This window comes from Schistocerca piceifrons, chromosome 3 (genome assembly GCF_021461385.2).
Source record: "Schistocerca piceifrons isolate TAMUIC-IGC-003096 chromosome 3, iqSchPice1.1, whole genome shotgun sequence".
Taxonomy (NCBI): Eukaryota; Metazoa; Arthropoda; class Insecta; order Orthoptera; family Acrididae; genus Schistocerca; species Schistocerca piceifrons.
Window position 1 is genome coordinate 891,411,205 of NC_060140.1, and position 24,142 is coordinate 891,435,346.

A 24,142-nucleotide genomic window follows, 5' to 3' on the forward strand; every position below is an offset into this window, starting at 1 on the left:
AACTGTCTCTCGGTTTATTAGGCGATATGAAAATTCTTAATAAATCCAAACGACAACGTAAAGGCGAATAAATTATGTTTTCTGTACTGTCGCAGAGATTTTAGTATTCAAATTGGAGATTTATTTCTGCTTGATTATTTGAGAAATAAATTCACTTTTCATCCTTGTAGAAGCGATTTATAATTAGCTACTGGGGTTAAACTGGTTTCATTTGAAATATTCCTTTTTCATAGGGGACTGTGCAAATTAACTTGAGGTGCAGCGAGTTTCATATCGTCTGTTTTCTTACGTAGCAACAGAGATTCAAGTGACGAGCAACGAAATTGCGAGCAAAATTCATTTTTTCTGTTTGGGATGTAGAAACACTTTTGTACTGTGTCTCAGACATGTTGAATAAACATTAGTTTTATTATGGCACTTCGGTGCGATCGGGATTGGCTTATATTGAGTAAGCAAATGAACCTTATTTAAAAACCCATAGAAACTAATGAAGTGCTCTAAGTGATGTGCGTGGTGAATCTTTAAAGAAAAATAAATATGAAATGGTTATCCCATTAAGTAAAGTTCAAGAGTAAATTTGACCCGAAAATACATTTACCATCCAAGAGTTCAAATTTTTTCGTTGAAATAGGTTCAGTATCCAATTCATAGCCAAGTCATCAGTGACTTCGCACAAGAATGAAAATGATCGCAGAAGATATACACCACATTTTGATTGAAGAATTCTACCTTGCTCTAGAACAGAACTAAGGAAACCTGTTGGAAATAAATTAACGTGAACAGAATCACAATTGAGCTCAGGCAGAAGTAATTATCTCTGGGAAACTTCAATCTTACATTGCGATTTTCAGTAGAGTCACTTTCGGGAACGCAGAGGGCTACCGTATTTGTTCTTTACTTCGCAGACTACGCCAACTGCCATTTTTGCTTAATTTTCGTTTGTTCTGTTTCAGGTGGGGCCCATTTCATCAGATACAGCAGCTGCTTTCTTCAGGTACCGCGAGCGTTGTTGTGGTCGCTGCCTGGTATCCAGTTATTAGACTGTGTAGCGACATAAGCAGAGCGCTGATTTGTATTTACTTGTATGATTCTCAGCACCGGCTGCGAGCCCCCTCGTCTGCATCTACACCTAATCACACGCTCCGCAAACCACCAAACGGTCCAGGGCGGAAAGTGCCTCGTAACGCTGCTAGTCGCTGCTCTTCCTGTTCCACTTGCAAATGGGGCAAGGGAAAAACGACTCTTTGTATGCCTCTCCTACACTGTCTTGGCGATCCTTTCGCGAGATGTACGTTGGTGGCAGCAGAATCGTTCTGAAATTTGTCGCAAATAACGTCCCACGAAAAGCACGTTGTTTCTCCTCCAGGATTTCCCATTCGTGTTCACGGAGCATTTCTGTAACACTCAAGTTTTGTTTGGACACACCAGTAGCAAACCTTGCAGCACGTCTCTGAATTGCTTCGATCTCTTCCTTTAATCCGACCTGGCGGGAATCCCAAACGCTCTAGCAGTATCCAAGGATGGGTCACACAAGTGTTCTACACACAGTCTCCTTTACAGATGCGCTACACTTTCCTCTTTCCTAGAATAAACCGAAGTCAACCATCAGACCATTCGCCTTCCCTACTACCGACCTTTCATGCTCGCTCCATTTCATATCTTTTTGCACCATTACGCCTACATATTTAATCGAAGTGACTGTGTCAAGCGGCACTCCACCAACACTGTATTCAAACGTAACAGAATTGTTTTTCTCATTCACTTGCATTAGCTTATGTTTTTCTGCACTTAGAGCAAGCAGTCATCCATTATATCAGATAGAAATTCTGTCCAACTTATCCTGTGTCTTTCTTCAGTCCCCCAACGATGACATTTGCACGTAAACGACAGCTTCATCAGTAAACAGTCGCAGATTGCTGCTCACCACATCCGTCATATCGTTTATGCACGCAGAGAGCAAGAACAGTCCTATCATACTTCCCTGGGTGTCTCTTGAGTCAGTCGAGAGGAAATTGACAATATTTTTTAAACATTCGATTTGTAATCCATATCTTTGATATTTTTAGTGCATGTTGTTTGTTGTTGTGATCTTCAGTCCAGAGACTGGTTTGATGCAGTTCTCCATGCTATTCTATCCTGTACGAGCTGCTTCATCTTCCAGTACATACTGCAACCCATATCCTTCTGAAGCTGCTTGGTGTAGTCATCTCCTGGTCTCCCTCTACGATTTTTACCCTCCACGCGCCCCCCCTCCCCCCCCACGTACTCAATTGGTAACCCTTGATGCCTCAGAACACGACCTACCAACCGATCCCTTCTTCTAGTCAAGTTGTACCACAAATTTCACTTCTCCCCAATTCTATTCAGTACCTCCTCATTAGTTATGTCATCTACCCATCTAATCTTCAGCATTATTCTGTAGCACCACATTTCTAAAGCATCTATTCTCTTTCTGTCTAAACTATTTATGGTCCATGTTTCACTTCCATACTTGGCTAGACTCCATACAAATACTTCCAGAAAGGACATCCACACATAAATCTATACTCGATGTTAACAAATTTCTCTTCTTCAGAAACGCTTTTCTTGCCATTGCCAGTCTACATTTTATATCCTCTCTACTTCGACCATCATTAGTTATTTTGCTCCCCAAATGGCAAAACTCATTTACTACTATAAGTGTCTCCCTCAGCATCACCTGACTTAATTCGACTGCATTCCATTATACTCGTTTTGCTTTTGTTGATGTTCATCTTATATCCTCCTTTCAAGACATTGTCCATTCCATTCAACTGCTCTTCCATGTCCTCTGCTGTCTCTGACAGAATTACAAAGTCATCGGCGAACCTCAAAGTTTTTATTTCTTCTCCGTGGATTTTAATTCACACTCCGAATTTTCCTTTTGTTTCCTTTACTGCTAGCTCAATATAAAGATTGAATAACGTCGGGGATAGGCTACAACCCTGTCTCACTCCCTTCCCAACCACTGCTTCCCTTTCATGCCCCTCGACTCTTATAATTGCTATCTGGTTTCTGTACAAATCGTAAATAGCCTTTCGCTCCCTGTATTTTACCCCTATAATTTGAGAGTATTCCAATCAATATTGTCGAAAGCTTTCTCTAAGCCTACAAATTCTAGATATGTAGGTTTGCCTTTCTTTAATCGCAGGGTCAGTATTGCCTCACATGTTCCAATATTTCTACGGAATCCAAAGTGATCTTCCCCGAAGTCGGCTTCTACCAGTTTTTCCATCATCTGTAAAGAATTCGCATTAGTATTTTGCAGCCGTAACTTGTTAAAGTGATAGTTCGGTAATTTTCACATCTGTCAACACCTGCTTTCTTTGGGATTGGAATTTTTATATTCTTCTTGAAGTCTCATACATCTTGCTACCCAGATGGTAGGGTTTTTTCTGGGCTATCACTAGTTCTAATGGAAGGTCTTTTACAGCATATTGATATGTTATTGAGAGACAAAATGTCATTTTACCATATAATGTTGGTCCATGTCAACTGAACGACGGTACCGTGGAACTAAGGTCTGTATGCCTGCACGGTGTACGTAAGGACTAGCAGGCTTGTGCCACTGTTTAGTAGGCTGCATAAAGGAGTCGTCATCTTCAAGTCTCGTTCCACGTAGGGATTCTTTCAATTTACAAAAGAGGTTTCAGTCACATAGAGCCAGGCCAGAGCCGTGGGGTAGACGTTTCTGTGTTGTCGACCTATGCTTTATGATCTCAGGGGTGCTTTTCTCACCGACATGTTATCATGAAATTGCAGAACATCGCAGTTTTTCCGATATCGTCATACGTGACACGTTAATGAAATTTTTTATGCGTTGAGACATACGCCTCAGAATTGATAGTGGTTCCGTGTAGCATGACCTCCAGAAGCAATAGTTCTTATGAAATAAAAAACCCAGTAGCCATCACATTTCCTGCTAAATTTTGAATTTCTTCTACTTCGGCGAATTTTCATGATGTCATTCCACAGGTTGCTTTTTCGTTTCCAGTTCAAAGTGATATAGTCAGGTTTCATTTCTTGTCACAAGTCTTGTACTGTTCCAAAAGTCTGCTGCACACTGTATTCACTGTTTCTTTGAGAGTGTCTGCCAACATTCTCAGAACCCACACGGTGCAGACATTTTTCAGCTTCTTATGTCTCAATATTGCGCACACATTCATCTCTCCATTCCCCCTGGGATTGACAGATCGTTCACTGTTATGGTCAGCTAAAAGGAGGTTGCGAGGACGCTGCATGTTATCTGTACAGTACTCGGAGGTCCCGAGTATTGGCGTGCCTCCTCTCAGCAGATTTTCCACTTATCCGACGACCGCCAATACTACGATCAACGGCGTCATCCTGGTGCACCTTCCTGAATCTCTTGTGAATGTTTGACACTGTCTCGTTCTCACAACAGAACTCCGTACTGGCTCGTCGCTTTAGACTAACAACAAGTGCAGCAGCCATTTTGACGGAGTGCTACGGCAGCACCAATTGCGGAAACAAGTTGAACTGAATTTCAGCATAAACGGGAAGAATGTTGCTATGATTTCCGTGAATAGCAAAGATGTGAACAAAAACTGGAGTTTTGAAAAAAAGCTATTGTGCATTTCTTTTGGAGTGACCCTTTTACATTCACAACAGCAGTTGAGATTAGCATCCCGCAGATTATACATAGGCTTCATATCTTAGCACAAAGTTCACTTATGTCCATTTGACAATCTCGACGTCGCTGGGATGATGTTACAGGCAGCGAGCATTCCTCGCATGAGATCCTCTACAGACCGGCCACGTCTATCGCAAAGTGACTTTTCCCCTGTGTCCAAAAGAAGAAGTGATGGGAGCGGCGTCACATTAGATGACCGGGCTAGCTACGAACACAACTTCCTCTCTCTCCACCTTTCAGAGCACGTCTGACACAGATGTTCGTGAACGAAGGAAGCGAGACTTCAACGTCCCGTCTATAAAGAGGTCATTGTAGATGGAACACATACGCAGTTGGCGACGGCTAGGACAGCTAATCGGCCATGGTATTTCGTAGGAACCGCACACGTTTCGCTTCAAACGAATTAAGGAAATCACGGAAAACCTAAATGTTGATTTCCTCCTCGGACAGTGATTTCAGCTGCTGTCCTCCGGAAAAAGCGTCTTGCACTTCCTTAGGATGGCAGGGCTGTAGCCGCAATTCCCATATTGCTTTCCAGAATGTGCGGCCCATTTTTTTTTTTTTTTTTAACGGCCAGTGTCGGTTGGTCACAGCCAGTGTGCTCCCTGCTGCCGTTGGATAAGCAGTTGCCAGCAGAAAGTCGTATACTCCTAGCTCACTCATTTATTACATAGTTTAATTCTTAATTTCTTTGCGTGTTTTTGGTACTTGCATTGTTCAAATTCATAAATTTCGGGCGTATTATAGTATTTGAGAGTTGTAGCATCGCGTTTTAGTACCCGAATAGTGTAAAATCGCGTGGTCTTCTTCCGCCGCCAAGCAGTGTGTTAGCAGTGCGCAAGTAGCAGCGTTACTACATTTACTAGGCAATCTTGTATTTTAATAACCGTTTAAATTTTGTGTCGATTTGTTTGTGCTCTCTGTAGATTAGTTCAGACGTTCTTTGCACAACAGTTTTTAGCATGGATAGGGACTGCAACTGCTGTGTTCGGATGCAGGCTGAGTTGGCATCCCTTCGCTCCCAGCTTCAGGCAGTGTTGGCTTCGGTCACACAGCTTGAGGCTGTTGCCAATGGGCATCACTGTGGGGGTCCGGATGGGGGTTTGTCGGGGACGGCCAGCTCGTCCCACGCATCTCCCGATCGGACTACGACTGTGGCTGCCCGGGATACTGCCCACATTGAGGCTGATCCCTCACCTGTGGTAGAGTGGCAGGTCATCTCGAGGTGTGGCAGGGGGCGAAAGACATTCCGGAGGGCTGAACGGAAGGCCTCTCCAGTTTGTCTGACGAACCGGTTTCAGGCTCTGTCTCCGGCTGATACTCATGTTCGGCCGGAGATGGCTGCTTGTCCTGTTCCAGAGGTTGCCCCTCAGTCTGCAAGATCCGGGCATTCGCAGAGGGTGGGCTTACTGGTAGTTGGGAGCTCCAACGTCAGGCGCGTAATGGGGCCCCTTATGGATATGGCAGCAAGAGAGGGGAAGAAAACCAATGTGCACTCCGTGTGCATACCGGGTGTGGAAAGGGTCCTTCCAGATGCCATGAAGGGTACAGGGTGCACCCATTTGCAGGTGGTCGCTCATGTCGGCACCAATGAGGTGTGTCGCTATTGATCGGAGGAAATCCTCTCTGGCTTCCGGCGGCTATCTGATTTGGTGAAGACTGCCAGTCTCGCTAGCGTGATGAAAGCAGAGCTCACCATCTGCAGCATCGTCGACAGGACTGACTGCGGACCTTTGGTACAGAGCCGAGTGGAGGGTCTGAATCAGAGGCTGAGACGGTTCTGCGACCGTGTGGGCTGCAGATTCCTCGACTTGCGCCATAGGGTGGTCGGGTTTCGGGTTCCGCTGGATAGGTCAGGAGTCCACTACACGCAGTAAGCGGCTACACGGGTAGCAGGGGTTGTGTGGCGTGGACTGGGCGGTTTTTTAGGTTAGATGGCCTCGGGCAAGTACAGAATGCGGGGACCAAGCAGCAATCGGTGTTGTAATTGTAAACTGTCGAAGCTGCATTGGTAAAGTATCGAAACTTCAAGCGCTGATAGAAAGCACCGAAGCTGAAATCGTTATAGGTACAGAAAGCTGGCTGAAGCCAGAGATAAATTCTGCCGAAATTTTTACAAAGGTACAGACGGTGTTTACAAAGGATAGATTGCATGCAACCGGTGGTAGCGTGTTTGTCGCTGTTAGTAGTAGTTTATCCTGTAGTGTAGTAGAAGGGGATAGTTCCTGTGAAATATTATGGGTGGAGGTTACACTCAACAACCGAGCTAGGTTAATAATTGGCACCTTTTACCGACCTCCCGACTCAGCAGCATTAGTTGCAGAACAACTGAGAGAAAATTTGGAATATATTGCACATAAATTTTCTCAGCATATTATAGTCTTAGGTGGAGATTTCAATTTACCAGATATAGGCTAGTACACTCAGATGTTTAGGACGGGTGGTAGGGATAGAGCATCGAGTGACATTATACTGAGTGCACTATCCGAAAGTTACCTCGAGCAATTAAACAGAGAACTGACTCGTGGAGATAACATCTTGGACCTACTGATAACAAACAGACCCGAACTTTTCGACTCTGTAAGTGCAGAACAGGGAATCAGTGATCATAAGGCCGTTGCAGCATCCCTGAATACGGAAGTTAATAGGAATATAAAGATAGGGAGGAAGGTTTATCTGTTTAGCAAGAGTAATAGAAGGCAGATTTCAGACTACCTAACAGATCAAAACGAAAATTTCTGTTCCGACACTGACAATGTTGAGTGTTTATGGAAAAAGTTTAAGGCAATTGTAAAATGCGTTTTAAACAGGTACGTGCCGAGTAAAACTGTGAGGGACGGGAAAAAGCTACCGTGGTTCAACAACAAAGTTAGGAAGCTACTGCGAAAGCAAAGAGAGCTTCACTCCAAGTTTAAACGCAGCCAAAACCTCTCAGACAAACAGAACCTAAACGATGTCAAAGTTAGCGTAAGGAGGGCTATGCGTGAAGCGTTCAGTGAATTCGAAAGTAAAATTCTATGTACCGACTTAACAGAAAATCCTAGGATGTTCTGGTCTTACGTTAAATCAGTAAGTGGCTCGAAACAGCATATCCAGACACTCCGGGATGATGATGGCATTGAAACAGAGGATGACACGCGTAAAGCTGAAATACTAAACACCTTTTTCCAAAGCTGTTTCACAGAGGAAGACCGCACTGCAGTTCCTTCTCTAAATCCTTGCACAAACGAAAAAATGGCTGACATCGAAATAAGTGTCCAAGGAATAGAAAAGCAAAAACTCAACAGAGGAAAGTCCACTGAACCTGACGGGATACCAATTCGTTTCTACACAGAGTACGCGAAAGAGATTGCCCCCCTTCTGACAGCCGTGTACCGCAAGTCTCTAGAGGAACGGAAGGTTCCAAATGATTGGAAAAGAGCACAGGTAGTCCCAGTCTTCAAGAAGGGTCGTCGAGCAGATGTGCAAAACTATAGACCTATATCTCTGACGTCGATCTGTTGTAGAATTTTAGAACATGTTTTTTGCTCGAGTATCATGTCGTTTTTGGAAACCCAGAATCTACTCTGTAGGAATCAACATGGATTCCGGAAACAGCGACCGTGTGACACCCAACTCGCTTTATTTGTTCATGAGACGCAGAAAATATTAGATACAGGCTCCCAGGTAGATGACATTTTCCTTGACTTCCGGAAGGCGTTCGATACAGTTCCGCACCGTCGCCTGATAAACAAATTAAGAGCCTACGGAATATCAGACCAGCTGTGTGGCTGGATTGAAGAGGTTTTAGCAAACAGAACACAGCATGTTGTTCTCAATGGAGAGACGTCTACAGACGTTAAAGTAACCTCTGGCGTACCACAGGGGAGTGTTATGGGACCATTGCTTTTCACAATATATATAAATGACCTAGTAGATAGTGTCGGAAATTCCATGCGGCTTTTCGCGGATGATGCTGTAATGTACAGAGACGTTGCAGCATTAGAAAATTGTAGCGAAATGCAGGAAGATCTGCAGCGGATAGGCACTTGGTGCAGGGAGTGGCAACTGCGCCTTAACGTAGACAAATGTAATGTATTGCGAATACATAGAAAGAAGGATCCTTTATTGTATGAGTATATGATAGCGGAACAAACACTGGTAGCAGTTACTTCTGTAAAATATCTGGGAGTATGCGTGCGGAACGGTTTGAAGTGGAATGATCATATAAAATTACTTGTTGGTAAGGCGGGTACCAGGTTGAGATTCATTGGGAGAGTCCTTAGAAAATGTAGTCCATCAACAAAGGAGGTGGCTTACAAAACACTCGTTCGACCTATACTTGAGTATTGCTCAACAGTGTGGGATCCGTACCAGATCGGGTTGACGGAGGAGGTAGAGAAGATCCAAAGAAGAGCGGCACGTTTCGTCACAGGGTTATTTGGTAACCGTGATAGCGTTACGGAGATGTTTAGCAAACTCAAGTGGCAGACTCTGCAAGAGAGGCGCTCTGAATCGCGGTGTAGCTTGCTGTCCAGGTTTCGAGAGGGTGCGTTTCTGGATGAGGTATCGAATATATTGCTTCCCCCTACTTATACCTCCCGAGGAGATCACGAATGTAAAATTAGAGAGATTCGAGCACGCACGGAGGCTTTCAGACAGTCGTTCTTCCCGCGAACCATACGTGACTGGAACAGAAAAGGGAGGTAATGACAGTGGCACGTAAAGTGCCCTCCGCCACACACCGTTGCGTGGCTTGCGGAGTATAAATGTAGATGTAGATGTATATCGAAGGCTTCTCATTCATTCGAGCATGATTTGCTTCTTCTAAGTCTTTGTTATCCTTACATATCGTTGTATAGTGGTATCACTTCCTTTGTGGCCGTAGGAACAGTCTTGGATGTATGGAATCCGTCAGATCGCTCCTAAGGGGTACTTGGCTCTATGCAACCTTTTAGTTTCCCTAAGCTTGCTGGTTTGCTGACGAAAATCATACCTACTAATTTCTCAGTCAGCTAAAACACCGTTTCTCGAGCCGAGATGGTGACTGTACACTTCTACCTGCAAACATCGACTACGTTCTTACAGACCGTTAAATTAACACCGACAATGTAAGTGCACACACCTCTCAGTCTTCAATTTAGTTCCTACTACCATCCATCATGATTTGCATATTCATGTTAGTAGAGTTTACATAACCTCTAATATTAAACAATGAGCGCTTAAAAAAATCAGTTTACAACTTCATAGAAACATCGATTTGTAAGTTCACATATTTCACAGCCAGAGTTATCACACACGCTTAGCTTCGTCGCTTTCAATTCAACACGTTTTATTCAGCATTCCCTTACTAACAGTAATATATTTTCTCTTTTCTCTCATCCTTTAAGGTTTCTATGATAATCACGAAAATAACATTTAGAGCAGAATTAGCTAACACACATATTGTTGTACCATTATGAGATATAAATCTATAGCAAATAGAAGAAAAAATATTTTACAGTAAATAGGCAGCTAGGATGCGAAGATACAAATCAACTTACCTGCTTTTCGACGGAAGACGAGTGGACGGCGGACAGCACGAGCACAAGAAATTCCAGCGGACGCTGTCACTGCACACAGTAACAACACGGACGGACGGCGACAGTGTACACATGGACTACATGCACGTTTCAGACGTTGAACATGGGACATCCACAATGTTCGTTTATCACGAGACAACAAATACATGATTACAAATTAACGTGAAAGCAGAATCAATTACACAGTCATCTTCTGATATTGACATCTAACATTTCTGTACAAGGATTACAATGCACGCAAAGGAATGGTAGTAGCCACGAACGATTAACACTGATAATTACTGATGTCTGGAAAGGATAACTTTCCCACACAAAAACCAGCTGTTATCTCGTACAGCCTTTCTGATGCATCACAGCTTTGAACAGACTATTTCCTCTCATTTAGAATAAAACATGTAACCTTCTGACTGGATGCCCGTCCGTAAACCCGGCAAGCAAATACTGTCTCTAGTAGCATAAAAGCTAGTGACTAAGTTTCTACACTACTGGCCATTAAAATTGCTACACCACGAAGATGACGTGCTACAGACGCGAAACTTAACCGACAGGAAGAAGATATGCAAATGATTAGCTTTTCAGGGCATTCACACAAAGCTGGCGCCGGTGGCGACACCTACAACGTGCGGACATGAGGAAACTTTCCAACCGATTTCTCATACACAAAAAGCAGTTGACCGGCGTTGCCTGGTGAAACGTTGTCGTGATGCCTCGTGTAAGGCGAAAAAAAAAAAAAACCATCACGTTTCCGACTTTGATAAAGGTCGGATTGTAGCCTTTCGCGATTGCGGTTTATCGTATCGCGACATTGCTGCTCGCGCTAGTCGAGATCCAATGACTGTTGGCAGAATATGGAATCGGTGGGTTCAGGACGGTAATACGGAACGCCGTGCTGGATCCCAACGGCCTCGTATCACTAGCAGTCGAGACGACAGGCATCTTATCCGCATGGTTGTAACGGCCACGTCTCGATCCCTGAGTCAACAGATGGGGACATTTGCAAGACAACAACCATCTACACGAACAGTTCGACGACGTTTGCAGCAGCATGGACTATCAGCTCTGAGACCATGGCTGCGGTTACCCTTGACGCTGCATCGCAGACAGGAGCGCCTGCGATGGTGTACTCAACGACGAACCTGGGTGCACGAACGGCAAAACGTCATTTTTTCGGATGAATCCAGGTTCTGTTTACAGCATCATGATGGTAGCATCCGTGCTTGGCGACATCGCGGTGAACGCACATTGGAAGCGTGTATTCGTCATCGTCATACTGGCGTAACATCCGGCGTGATGGTATGGGGTGCCATTGGTTACACGTCTCGGTCACCTCTTCTTCGCATTGACGGCACTTTGAACAGTGGACGTTACATTTCATATGTGTTACGACCAGTGGCTCTACCCTTCATTCGATCCCTGCGAAACCCTACATTTCAGCAGGCTAATGCACGACCGCATGTTGCAGGTCCTGTACGGGCCTTTCTGGATACAGAAAATGTTTGACTGCTGCCCTAGCCAGCACATTCTCCAGATCTTTCACCAATTGAAAACGTCTGGTGAATGGTGGCCGAGCAACTGGCTCGTCACAATACGCCAGTCACTATTCTTGGTGAACTGTGGTATCGTGTTGAAGCTGCATGGGTGGCTGTCCCTGTACACGCCATCCAAGCTCTGTTCGACTCAATGCCCAGGCGTATCAAGGCCGTTATTACTGCCAGACGTGGTTGTTCTGGGTACTGATTTCTCATGATCTATGCACCCGAATTGCGTGAAAATGTAATCACATGTCAGTTCTAGTATATTTGTCCAACGAATACCTGTTTATCATCTGCATTGATTCTTGGTGTAGCAATTTTAATGGCCATTAGTGTATTTTTAGAACGTTCATCCAGAATGATTCAATTTTCAGGAAACTTGTTGTAATAAACTTGTGGTAATAAATACTCCTTGCTGCTCTCGCTTTTGAGTGTGTCTATGGCGTTCAGCCTGACCGGATTGTCTCCAAACACGTCACCGACGATTGTCTGGTTGAAGGCAGATGCGACACTCATCGGTGAAGAGTACGTAATGCCAATCCTGAGGGGTTCATTGGGCGTGTTGTTGGGCCCATCTGTACCGCGCTGCATGGTGTCATGGTTGCGAAGATGGACCTCGCAATGGACGTCGGAAGTAAAATTTCGAATCACGCACCCTATTGTTCACAGTTTGAGTCGTAACACGACGTCCTCTGGCTGCACGAAAAGCATTATTCGACATGTTGGCGTTGCTGTCAGTGTTCCTCCGAGCCATAATCCGCAGATAGCGGTCATCCACTACAGTAGTAGCCCTTGGGCGGCCTGGGCGAGGCATGTCATCCACAGTTCCTGTCTCTCTGTATGTCTTCCATGTCCGAACAACATCGCTTTGGTTCACTCCGAAACACCTCGACACTTCCCTTGTTGAGAGCCCTTCCTGGCACAAAGAAGCAATGCGAACGCTATCGAACAGCGGCATTGATCGTCTAGGCATGGTTCAACTGCAGACAACACGAGCTGTGTACTCCGTCCTGGTGGAATGACTGAAACTGATCGGCTGTCGGACCTCCTCCGTCTAACAGGCGCTGCTCATGCATGGTTGTTCACATCCTTGGGCGGATTCAGTGACATCTCTAAACAGTCAAAGCGTCAGTGTCCGTGGTACAATATCCACAGTCAACGTCTATCTTCCGGAGTTCTGGGAACTGTGGTGATTCAAAACTTTTTTTTGATGTGTGTATTATTATTTAAATCAACTGTTTTCGACTCTTTTTGAATCTCTCCTCCAGCTTTTATTTTGTTGTGTTATATTAATACTTGCACTACCTACTACAATCAGTTTAGTATATTCTAGCCCTTGTCTGCCCCTTTTACTCATATTTTTCACATCTCTTGTTTCTTCCAGCACAAGCATGTATATGGACAAACAGCTGTTCAATGGAATAACCACGATGACAATGTGTGCCAGACTGGTACTTGGATTTTTGCTAATGTAGAGCGATCGCCTTGCCATTATTCTGTCTGAGGACTCTTCACTGCCACGTCCAAACTTCTAAATGTCGTCAACCATGTGTCTACAACCTGCATTCGTGCAACACAGACACTCCAATATCGTATTTATCCGCTGACAGTGGGCAAGTGAGTTTCAATAAAAATCACTCCCACCGGCCGCTGTGGCCGAGCGGTTCTAGGCGCTTCAGTATGGAACCGCACGACTGCTACGGTCGCAGCTTCGAATCCTACCTCGGGTATGGATGTGTGTGATGTCCTTAGGTTAGTTAGGTTTAAGTAGTTCTAAGTTCTAGGGGACTGCTGACCTCAGATGTTAAGTCCCATAGTGCTTAGAGCCATTTGAACCATATATTGAAAAATAACTCCCCTTGAAGGGAACATTCATAATGGATGTGCGAGTTCTAGACACACAGTTGACGAAATATGAAAGTTTGGCCGGGAACTGTGCTCGGATAGCTTAATGGTAGGGCGACTGCTCATGGTAAACGGGATATCCGGGTTCGAATCCCGGCCCGGCACAAATTGTCATTGGCGTTGTTGCATTATACAGCTGATGCTTGTCCATATGTGCAACTGCGAATACATTTTATGTATTTCATAATGGCTGTATTCGCCGCAGTGCCTGCATCGTACTCCTGAACAACACAGGAAATTCTGAACAACCGCAATACGTATCGTATTGTAGTAAGGTTCTTACGTTTTCACATGTTCTTTTTAGTACCTTCTCATTTAGTACTTCAACTGTTCACTTAATTTATAGCATTGCTCGAGGGCACCAAACTGAAAAAGTTTTCAGTTTCTTTGCCTGATTCTGCCGTTACAGCTTGATCCTCCGCCACCTACTCATGTTAAGCCAGGTTTTCGTGTTAAAGACACCTCCCAACTCGTAATCTGTGAAGCAGAATGTCCATCTCGTGACAGGACTCGCTAGAGTGAGGAACAGCAAACTGCGGACGAAATCCGCCCGACGCGCCAGCGACGGCGTTCCTCGCGTGGCACTCAGGCGGAGCGCTTTGCGGGAGAGTCTAATCCGGCCGCCTAAGGCGCCGCCTCTGAGGTTACAGCAGAGGCCCGCTGCCGGAGCAGCTCCCCGTCGCCTTAGAACTGCAGCTGTGGAAACAGATACCTAGTCCCCTACAAATTTCTACGGCTGGAGTTTGCGGCAAGGTGTCCGAATTAGTATCTCTCCATTTATTTTCTTGTGCTGAAACCAGACTGCAGTTTCAATAGTTGAAGAACATGAAGGGCGTGTAGTAGTTGAAAAGGGATTGAGACAAGGTTTTTTTATGTACAATGAAAATGCAGTGACGGAAACTAAGGAGAAATTTGAAACGAGAATAAAAACTCACAGCGAAGAAATAAATACTTGAGGTTTGAGGATGACGCTGCAATTCTGCCAGAGTTGGCAAAAAAATTTGAAAGACCAACTGAATAGAGCGGATTATATCTCGAAAAGAAGTTACAGGTAAACCCCTAAAGAACGTAAAACAGTAATGAAATGTAGTCAAATTAAATCAGGCGATGCTAAGGGAATTAGATTAGGATATTGGACGGTAAACGGAGTGTACGTTTTGTATTTGCACAGAAAAATAACTGATGATGGCCGAAGTAAAGAGGATACAAAATTCAGACTGGCACTATCAAGAAAAGCTTTTCTGGAAAAGAAAAAAAATGTTAACTTGGTACATAAATCTAAGTAATCTAAGTCTTAAGCTTTTCTGAAATTATTTAAAGTGAAACATGAATAAACAGGTCAGATGAGACGAGTATGGAAGATTTTGTAAAGTGGCGATAGGTAAAAATGGTGAAGATCTAATAACTACTGACTATTGAAATCGGCAAGAAAAAATTATGAACATCTTGACTTAAAGAAGCGACTGGTTGATACAACACATACCAAGGCATGGAGGAATATTTAAACTGGTAACAGGGAGAAGAAGAAAAACTGTAAAGTAAGACTAATAGGAGGTTACAGTAAGTAGATTCAAGTGACTGTAGCAGTTGTCCAGAGCATAAAAGACTTGTCGAGGACAGATCTACATCAGATTAGACATAGGACTGCAGACTTCAATAATAATACGTCAAGTTCCTGTATTATGTGCTCCTTTCTTTCCACGAGCAAGGTGCTGTACGCTTTAATGAAAAAAAGAGCCCATAAACATGTCACTATATACAAATTATTTCTGATATTCACCTTAGTAATCCTAAGAATGTTCTGTAGTCAGAGCGTGATGAGAAGTAAAATTATTGTTCCTAACAACACACTAGATCCGATTTACTTATGACTTTTTGAAGCAAGTAATAAGAAGCTGCGAGAAATTCCTATGCTTACTGCTGCAGGTATGGAAAACACAAGTGCACTAAACCCGGAAAGTATCTGACTTCCTTCAAACGTGAAATATATTTGCCTGAATGTAAGCCAAAGTAAAACAAAATTTAAAATGAGAACGAGATGCGAACACAGTAAGGTTACCCTGATGTCTTTTGAGACTGGTGGTTAGCCTGTAATCGACCAACACAATGAAAGAAATTTCCAAACTTCATTAAAAGACTAAGAAGGACAGATCCCAATAGTAGCGCAGTCTTTCTGGCTGGAAGTATAGAAGAACCTGTTGGATGGGATGGGCTGTTAACTCGGCACAGAATTCAGATTATCGACAAGACAAAGGTGGTGAACAGTACACAATGAAAAATATTAATCTGCTAGAAATCTGTACGTGAAAAGACAACAGACGGGTTGAAATAATTTCATATAAAGCAAGAACAAGTACGATGGCGGAAACGAGTGGAAACAAATGAACACAGGCTTTTATTTCTGCGTAATTGCTCTTGTACAAGAAAATATGATCTGAAACTGGTGAAGCCTTTCCTGAAACTGCACGTGTGAAAGGTGAACCTTGGGTGAAACACGGAAGACAACAGTGTAAGAATGTAACGTGAGAAGTTACATAAAGATTTTAAAATCTAAGTTGAAAGTTAATGTAAGAAATGAAGAGGTAGTTGAAGAAATAGACAAAGATGGAAGTCTAACGATGACTTTTATATCTACGTCTACATCTGTGTTCCGCAAATCATGCAGTATGACGGAGAATGTATAATGCATCAGCAGAAATTTTCCGTTTCCTATTTCATTCATAGACATTAGGACATTCGGTAGTCCTCTTTATGAGCTCGAACTTCTTTTTTAGAGTAGTGGTTACAGTGAGGGTCAGGCGTATGTGTTGGAGAAGATAGTACATCCTTTGACTCGTTTTGAAATGTGGGCTCTCGAAATTTTGTTAGCAGCGCTCTCAGAGATACACATCGGACTTACTATGTTTAGAATCAACTGCTGATCTTTGTACCAGGCGCTGTTATTGTTTTATGACGAGTTTCTGACGATGTTACTTCCCCGTAGAGAAGTCAATCTGCGAGAAGCCTCTTAGGTGTACAGCTGCCATGCGCCAAACAAGTGACGGGGGCAAGATCATGAATTGGTGTTGAGAGGTATAACAGAGGGAAATAATCGCCGTAACTGCCAAAGGATAATGTATGCAAGAAAGGGAATCGAGATTTCCAGAATCAGATATTCGCTCTCCAGCGGAGTGTGCGCTGATATGAAACTTCCTGGTAGATTAAAACTGTGTGCCGGACCGAGATTCGCGGGCAAATACTCTACCATTTGAGCTACCCAAGCAAGTCTCAAGCCCCGTCCTCACAGCCTTACTTCCGCCAGTACCTCGTCTCCTACTTTCCAAACTTCACAGAAGCTCTCCTGCGAACCTTGCAGAACTAGCACTCCTAGAAGAAAGTACTGGGTGATCAAAAAGTCAGTATAAATTTGAAAACTAAATAAATCACGGATAATGTTGATAGAGAGGTACAAATTGATAGACATGCTTGGAATGACATGGGGTTTTATTAGAACCAAACAAATACAAAAGTTCAAAAAATGTCCGACAGATGACGCTTCATCTGATCAGAATAGCAATAATTAGCATAACAAAGTAAGACAAAGCAAAGATGATGTTCTTTACAGGAAATGCTCAATATGTCCACCATCATTCCTCAACAATAGCTGTAGTCGAGGAATAATGTTGTGAACAGCACTGTAAAGTATGTCCGGAGTTATGGTGAGGCATTGGCGTCGGATGTTGTCTTTCAGCATACCTAGAGATGTCGGTCGATCACGATACGCTTGCGATTTCAAGTACCCCCAAAGCCAATAATCCCACGGACTGAGGTCTGGGGTCCTGGGAGGCCAAGCATGACGAAACTGGCGGCTGAGCACACGATCATCACCAAACGATGCGCGCAGGAGATCCGTCACGCGTCTAGCGATATGGTTTTTTTTTGGTTCTAATAAAACCCGATGTCATTCCAAGCATGTGTGTCAATTTTTACCTCTCTGTCTACATTATTCCGTTGTTTATTAAGTTTTCAAATTTATACTGACTTTTTGATCACCCGGAATATTGCGAAGACATGGTTTAGCCACAGCCTGGGGGATGTTTCCAGAGTAAGATTTTCACTCTGCAGCGGAGTGTGCGCTGATATGAAACTTCCTGGCAGATTAAAACTGTGTGCTGGACCGAGACTCGAACTAGGGACCTTTGCCTTTCGCGGGCAAGTGCTCTACCACCTGAGCACTTGCCCGCGAAAGGCAAAGGTCCCGAGTTCGAGTCTCTGTCCGGCACACAGTTTTAATCTGCCAGGAAGTATCGGAATCGAGATTGATATACAGGGTGTTACAAAAAGCTACGGGCAAACTTTCAGGAAACATTCCTCACCCACAAATAAAGAAAAGATGTTATGTGGACATGTGTCCGGAAACGCTTAATTTCCATGTTAGAGCTCATTTTAGTTTCGTCCACCTACGCTCAATGGAGCACGTTATCTTGATTTCATACGGGATACTCTACCTGTGCTGCTACAACATGTGCCTTTACAAGTTCGACACAACATGTGGTTCATGCGCGATGGAGCTCCTGCACATTTCAGTCGAAGTGTTCGTATGCTTCTCAACAACAGATTCGGTGACCGATGGATTGGTAGAGGCGGACCAATTCCATGGCCTCCACACTCTACTGACGTCAACCCCCTGGACTTTCATTTATGGGGGCATTTGAAAGCTCTTGTCTACGGAACCCGGTACCAAATGTAGAGACTCTTCGTGCTCGTACTGTGGACCGCTGTGATACAATACGCCACTCTCCAGGGCTGCATCAGCGCATCAGGGATTCCATGCGACGAAGGGTGGAAGCTTGTATCCTCGCTAACGGAGGACATTTTGAACATTTCCTGTAAGAAAGTGTTTGAAGTCACGCTGGTACGTTCTGTTGCTGTGTGTTTCCATTCCATGATTAATGTTATTTGAAGAGAAGTAATGAAATGAGTTCAAACATGGAAAGTAAGCGTTTCCGGACACATGTCCACATAACATATTTTCTTTCTTTGTGTGTGAGGAATGTTTCCTGAAAGTTTGGCCGTACCTTTTTGTAACACCCTGTACAGGTTTTCTGAGTATCGTACCGCGTCATAATTTTAAAAAGTATACTGGAGAAACCAACATTTGGGCCACGGTTGCAGTGGCCTTCTTCTGAGTCTACTGGCGTGCTTTAGCTGTGTGGAATGGCGTATATTTTGCCATTCCTGCTCACTAAGCATGACGTTACGTCACAATTAAAAAACAAAAAGAGGTCGTTTTGTTGATAGGTCACTTGTGGAGCAGGGAGCGGGAACTTCATTATAACAGGTTTGTATGCGGAGGGAGTGGGGATATGCTGCTGTCTATTGCTTCCTGCATTGTTTGCTATGATTGGTGCTCACTGACGAGTGAGGCGTTTTCCTCCTTCTGGACGCAGGCTGCGCGGCGGTAGTTACTCGCCTATAGCCCCCGCGGCCTGTTGAACTCTGATAGCTGGCAGCGAGGATGGGGAAAGCGCGGGTCCGTTATCTCTGTTCATGTTGTCAGGGTGTTTTATTATTTCTATGGCTTCTCTGATCTTGTGTTTCGTCAAACTCTGTTGCTAGGCCAGTACGCGTGTTCTGCTAAATTTTATTACCTTGCCGCAGTCTTGCCGGTGTTCGGTCAGTGAGAAAATGTCCGCCCCCGGTAGGTGAGTGGACAGCGAGACAGAATGTCAATCCTAAGGGCCCGTGTTCGATTCCCCGCTGGGTCGGAGATTTTCTCCGCTCAGGGACTGGGTGTTGTGTTGTCCTGATCATCATCATTTCAACCCTATCGACGCGCAAGTCGCCGAAGTGTCGTCAAATAGAAAGACTAGCACCCGGCGAATGGTCTACCCGATGGGAGGCACTAGTCACACGTCATTTTACTGAAAACTTGCTGTGCTGCCCCAGACGAACGTTGTGCTCGTTTATCGAGTATCAAAGCAGCGGTCGAAGGAGCTGACATGGCTGACGAACATGTTCTTATATTAATTTGAGGGTTTTATTTTGTTTCTCCTGCATTAATAAAGAGGCGAGTTTAAAACGAACAGGCTATGAGGTACGTCTCGCTTAAACTGTGCCTAGAAGGATATGCACTGAACTAGAAGCTCAGATGACAGGATTCGAATGTTCCTTGCACCTTTGTTGAGAAATGTTATCAGATTATAGGCTTTACCAAAGCCACCTGACTGTGCAAATGTTACAGAGTTGCACTGAGGCTTGAATTACGGCATTAGCAGGTGGATTGGTTACAAGCGGCGCAGTATTACGGCAGATTCTGCTCCACGCCTGCGGTAGATATTGATGTGACCGGCTTTGTGTCCGCCCTGCCATAACTCCACACAGGGACGCGCTAAGCCGTTGTTTGTTCATAGTATTGCAACATATCATTACGCTCGTGGTCTGTGTGTTGAGTACGTCAGGGACGATTTCCCGGGAGAAGGAGGATTTTGTCCTGCTTTGAGAGAATGGAGTGGTTTGCTTAAGCGGTCCTAGAACGGGATAAAAGGGGACTGTGAAAGGATGCCAACGCTGATATTCGCTGATGACATTGCCATCGTCATTAGGAATGAAGAAGAAAAACAGCAGGGCTTAACAACTCACGGCTTTTGAGAGTGACCACTCGTTCTTGCTCACGCTCTTGCTCGCGAGCAGAGCAGTTGCGTAGTGGTGGGGACTGAAGGAAATGTTCGCGTACCATGTGCTCACGACCAAACAGCAGAAGTTCGCATAAACTACACTACTGGCCATTGAAATTACTACACCACGAAGATGACGTGCTACAGATGCGAAATTTAACCGACGGGAATAAGATACTATGATATGCAAATGATTAGCTTTTCAGAGCATTCACACAAGGTTGGCGTCGGTGGCGACACCTACACGTGTCGACATGAGGAAAGTTTCCAACCGATTTCTCATACACAAACAGCAGTTGACCGGCGTTGCCTGGTGAAACGTTGTTGTGATGCCTCGTGTAAGGAGGAGAAATGCGTACCATCACGTTTTCGACTCTGATAAAGGTCGGATTGTAGCCTATCGCGATTGCAGTTTATCGTATCGCGACATTGCTGCTCGCGTTGGTCGAGATCCAATGACTGTTAGCAGAATATGGAATCGGTGGGTTCAGGAGAGTAATACGGAAAGCCGTGCTGGATCCCAACGGCCTCGTATCACTAGCATTCGAGATGACAGGCATCTTATCGGTGTGGCTGTAACGGATTGTGCAGCCACGTCTCGATCCCTGAGTCAACAAATGGGGACGTTTGCAAGACAACAACCATCTGCACGAACAGTTTGACGACGTTTGCAGCAGCATGGACTATCCCTCCGCCACATACCGTTGGGTGGCTTGCGGAGTATAAATGTAGATGTAGACCGTGGTTGCGGTTACCCTTTACGCTGCATCACAGACAGGAGCGCCTGCGATGGTGTACTCAACGACGAACCTGGGTGCACGAATGACGAAATGTCATTTTTTCGGATGCATCCAGGTTTTGTGTACAGCTTCATGATGGTCGCATCCGTGTTTGGCTACATCGCGGTGAACGCACATTGGAAGCGTGTATTCGTCATCGCTATACTGGCGTTTTCACCCGGCTTGATGGTATGGGGTGCCATTGGTTACACGTCTCGGTCACCTCTTCTTCGCATTGACGGTACTTTGAACAGTGGACGTTACATTTCAAATGTGTTACGACCCGTGGCTCTACCCTTCAATCGATCCCTGCGAAACCCTACATTTCAGCAGGATAATGCACGACCGCATGTTGAAGGTCCTGTACGGGCCTTTCTGGATACAGAAAATGTTCGACTGCTGCTCTGGCCAGCACATTCTCCAGATCTCTCACCAATTGAAAACGTCTGGTCAATGGTGGCCGAGCAACTGGCTCGTCACAATACGCCAGTCACTACTCTTGATGAACTATGGTATCGTGTTGAAGCTGCATGGGCAGCTGTATGTGTACACGCCATACAAGCTCTGTTCGACTCAATGCCTAGGCGTATCAAGGCCGTTATTACGGCCAGAGGAGGTTGTTCTGGGTACTGATGTCTCAGGATCTGTGCACCCAAATTGCGTGAAAATGTAATCACATGTCAGTTCTAGTACAATATATTTGTCCAATGAATACCCGTTTATCATCTGCATTTCTTCTTGGTATAGGAATTTTAATGGCCAGAAGTGTATTTATGGCTTACCACAACAAAAAATACGGAGTGGGAAGTGCGAAGGACGTGAGCGCTACAAGGGATTTTGAAACTTAAGCGGAAGCTCTCTGGTGAACAGGGGGGAACGTCAGGTACGTGTGCTGTTCGGATGAGGTACAAAATTGCAAACTTTTAGCAATGTCTTTGCGCTTTTCACGAGTGGTAATTTAATAAAAGAATACTAACTTTGTAGTTGCTGCCGAACATTTATGTCCACTTCTGGTAGAACAGCTTCGCGACAATCATGCGTCCCGCACAAGTTATGGCAGACACCCGGGAGCCAGTTCTCTAAATCTTTGTACAGATATTGTTGTGTGTTTTCTAGCGCTGTATGAAAGTGTAGATATGGATGTGACATTCTTAGCAGCGTTGAAGGATGTGTACAAAGTCAGATTTATCAAGAAATTTATTAGAAGCAAAATAACACATGTCGAACGAGGAAAGATGCAGACTACCACACGCCAAGAGGGCATTCCTTGCCAAAAGAAGTCTACTGGTATCAAACATAGGCCTGAATTTGATGAAGAAATTTCTGAGAATGTACATTCGGAGCAAAGCATTCTATGGTAGTGAATTATGGGCATTGGGAGAAACGGAATAGAGGAGAATGTAAGGGTTTGAGATGTGGCGCTACAGGAGCATGTTGAAAATTAGCTGGACTGGTAGAGTGAGGAATTAGGAGGTTCTCTGCAGAAACGGCTAAGAAACGAAGGAGGAGGGGAAATGTGACGTATTGAATATTAGATATTGAGGTATGATTCTTGCACGTACCATGTGCTGTACTGAGTATCCCAGAAGACAGACGAGGTCAGTTACATTTAACCTCTGACACGAATAGTCCAGTTGAACTACTTGCATATACAAATTTTTTCAATGTTTTAACTTACATGTACTGCGCTATAGATGGCCACACAGTGAGCAAAATCTAAATAGGAAGTAAGCTTCCCTTCCGACTGACTGCTGCACCCTTCACTACTTGAAATAAATACAGTCGCTGGGTAAAACTATTCCTCTAAGGAATCAAACCTGATAAAGCTGTGCTATTCTGAAGTCGAATGGAAAGAAGACAAGGATTTCTGATTAGGAGGGTATAGGGTAATATAAACAACAGCAGAAAATGATAGGATTCGTTATAGATAGGACATTACTGTGAATAGTTCAGTGGCAGTGTTGTTCCCGTCAGAATCGACAGCAAATCAACACCGACAACAGTACCTCATGTATACATGCCGACGTCGCTAGCAGAAGGAGAAGAGATAGAGAAAGTATTAAGAATATTGGAAGGGTATTTCAGTACGTAAATGGAGATGAAAATGCAATAGTCATGGGGAATTGGAATGCGGCGGTAGCGGAAGGAGAAGAAAGGGTTACGGGAGAATATGATCTTGTTAGTAGGAATGAGAGAGGAGAAAGAGAGTTCTGGAATAAATTTCAATGGTAAAAGCGGAGATCCTGTTCAAGAATTACAAGAGGAGGAGATATATTTGAAAAAGGCCGGCAGATGCAGGAAGATTTCTGTTGGTTTACACCATGTACAGGCAAAAGTTCCAAAATCAGGTGTTGGATTGCAAGGCGTACTCAGAACAGATATAGGCACAGATCACATTTTAGTAATGACGACGAGTAGGCTGAAATTTAAGACGGTAGTCAGGAAGAATCAACGTGCAAAGAAGTGGGATAGGGAAGTACTAAGGAATGAAGAGAGATGCTAGAATTTCTCTGAGGATAAAGACAATGCGATAAAGAAAAGCTCAGTAGGCAGTTCAGTTGAAAACGAGCAATCACAGAAGTGGGAAAGAAAAACATAGGCATAAGTACGGTAACTGCGAGGAAACAGTGCGTAGCAGAAGAAATACTTCAGTTGATGGACAAGGAGGAAGTACAAAAATGTTCAGGGAAATTCAGGAATACAGAAATACAAGTCACTTAAGAATGAAATAAATAGGAAGTGCAGGGAAGCTAAGGCAAAATGGCTACATGTGAAGGAATCTAAAAAGAAATGGTTGTCGGAAGGACTGACACTGCATATAGAGAAGACAAAACAACCTTCGCTGAAACTGAAACCAAAGGCGGCAACATTAAGAATACAATGGGAACCCCACTGCTAAATGCAGAGGAGGGAGCAGGTAGCTGGAAAAGGTATACTGAAGGCCTCAGTCAGGAGGAGGACTTACATGAGAAAGTGATAGAAGAAGAAACAAGAGTCGAAGTCGATAGAGAATAGTAGGGGATCCATTATTAGGGTCAGA

General features: G+C 44.3%; 1 protein-coding gene across 1 annotated transcript in view; it reads right to left on the minus strand.

Annotated features, from left to right (window-relative positions):
• Positions 1–24,142, minus strand: part of LOC124789526 (orcokinin peptides type A-like) — a 417,616-nt gene that overhangs the window by 123,177 nt on the left and 270,297 nt on the right. The gene's annotated exons all lie outside the window — the stretch shown is intronic.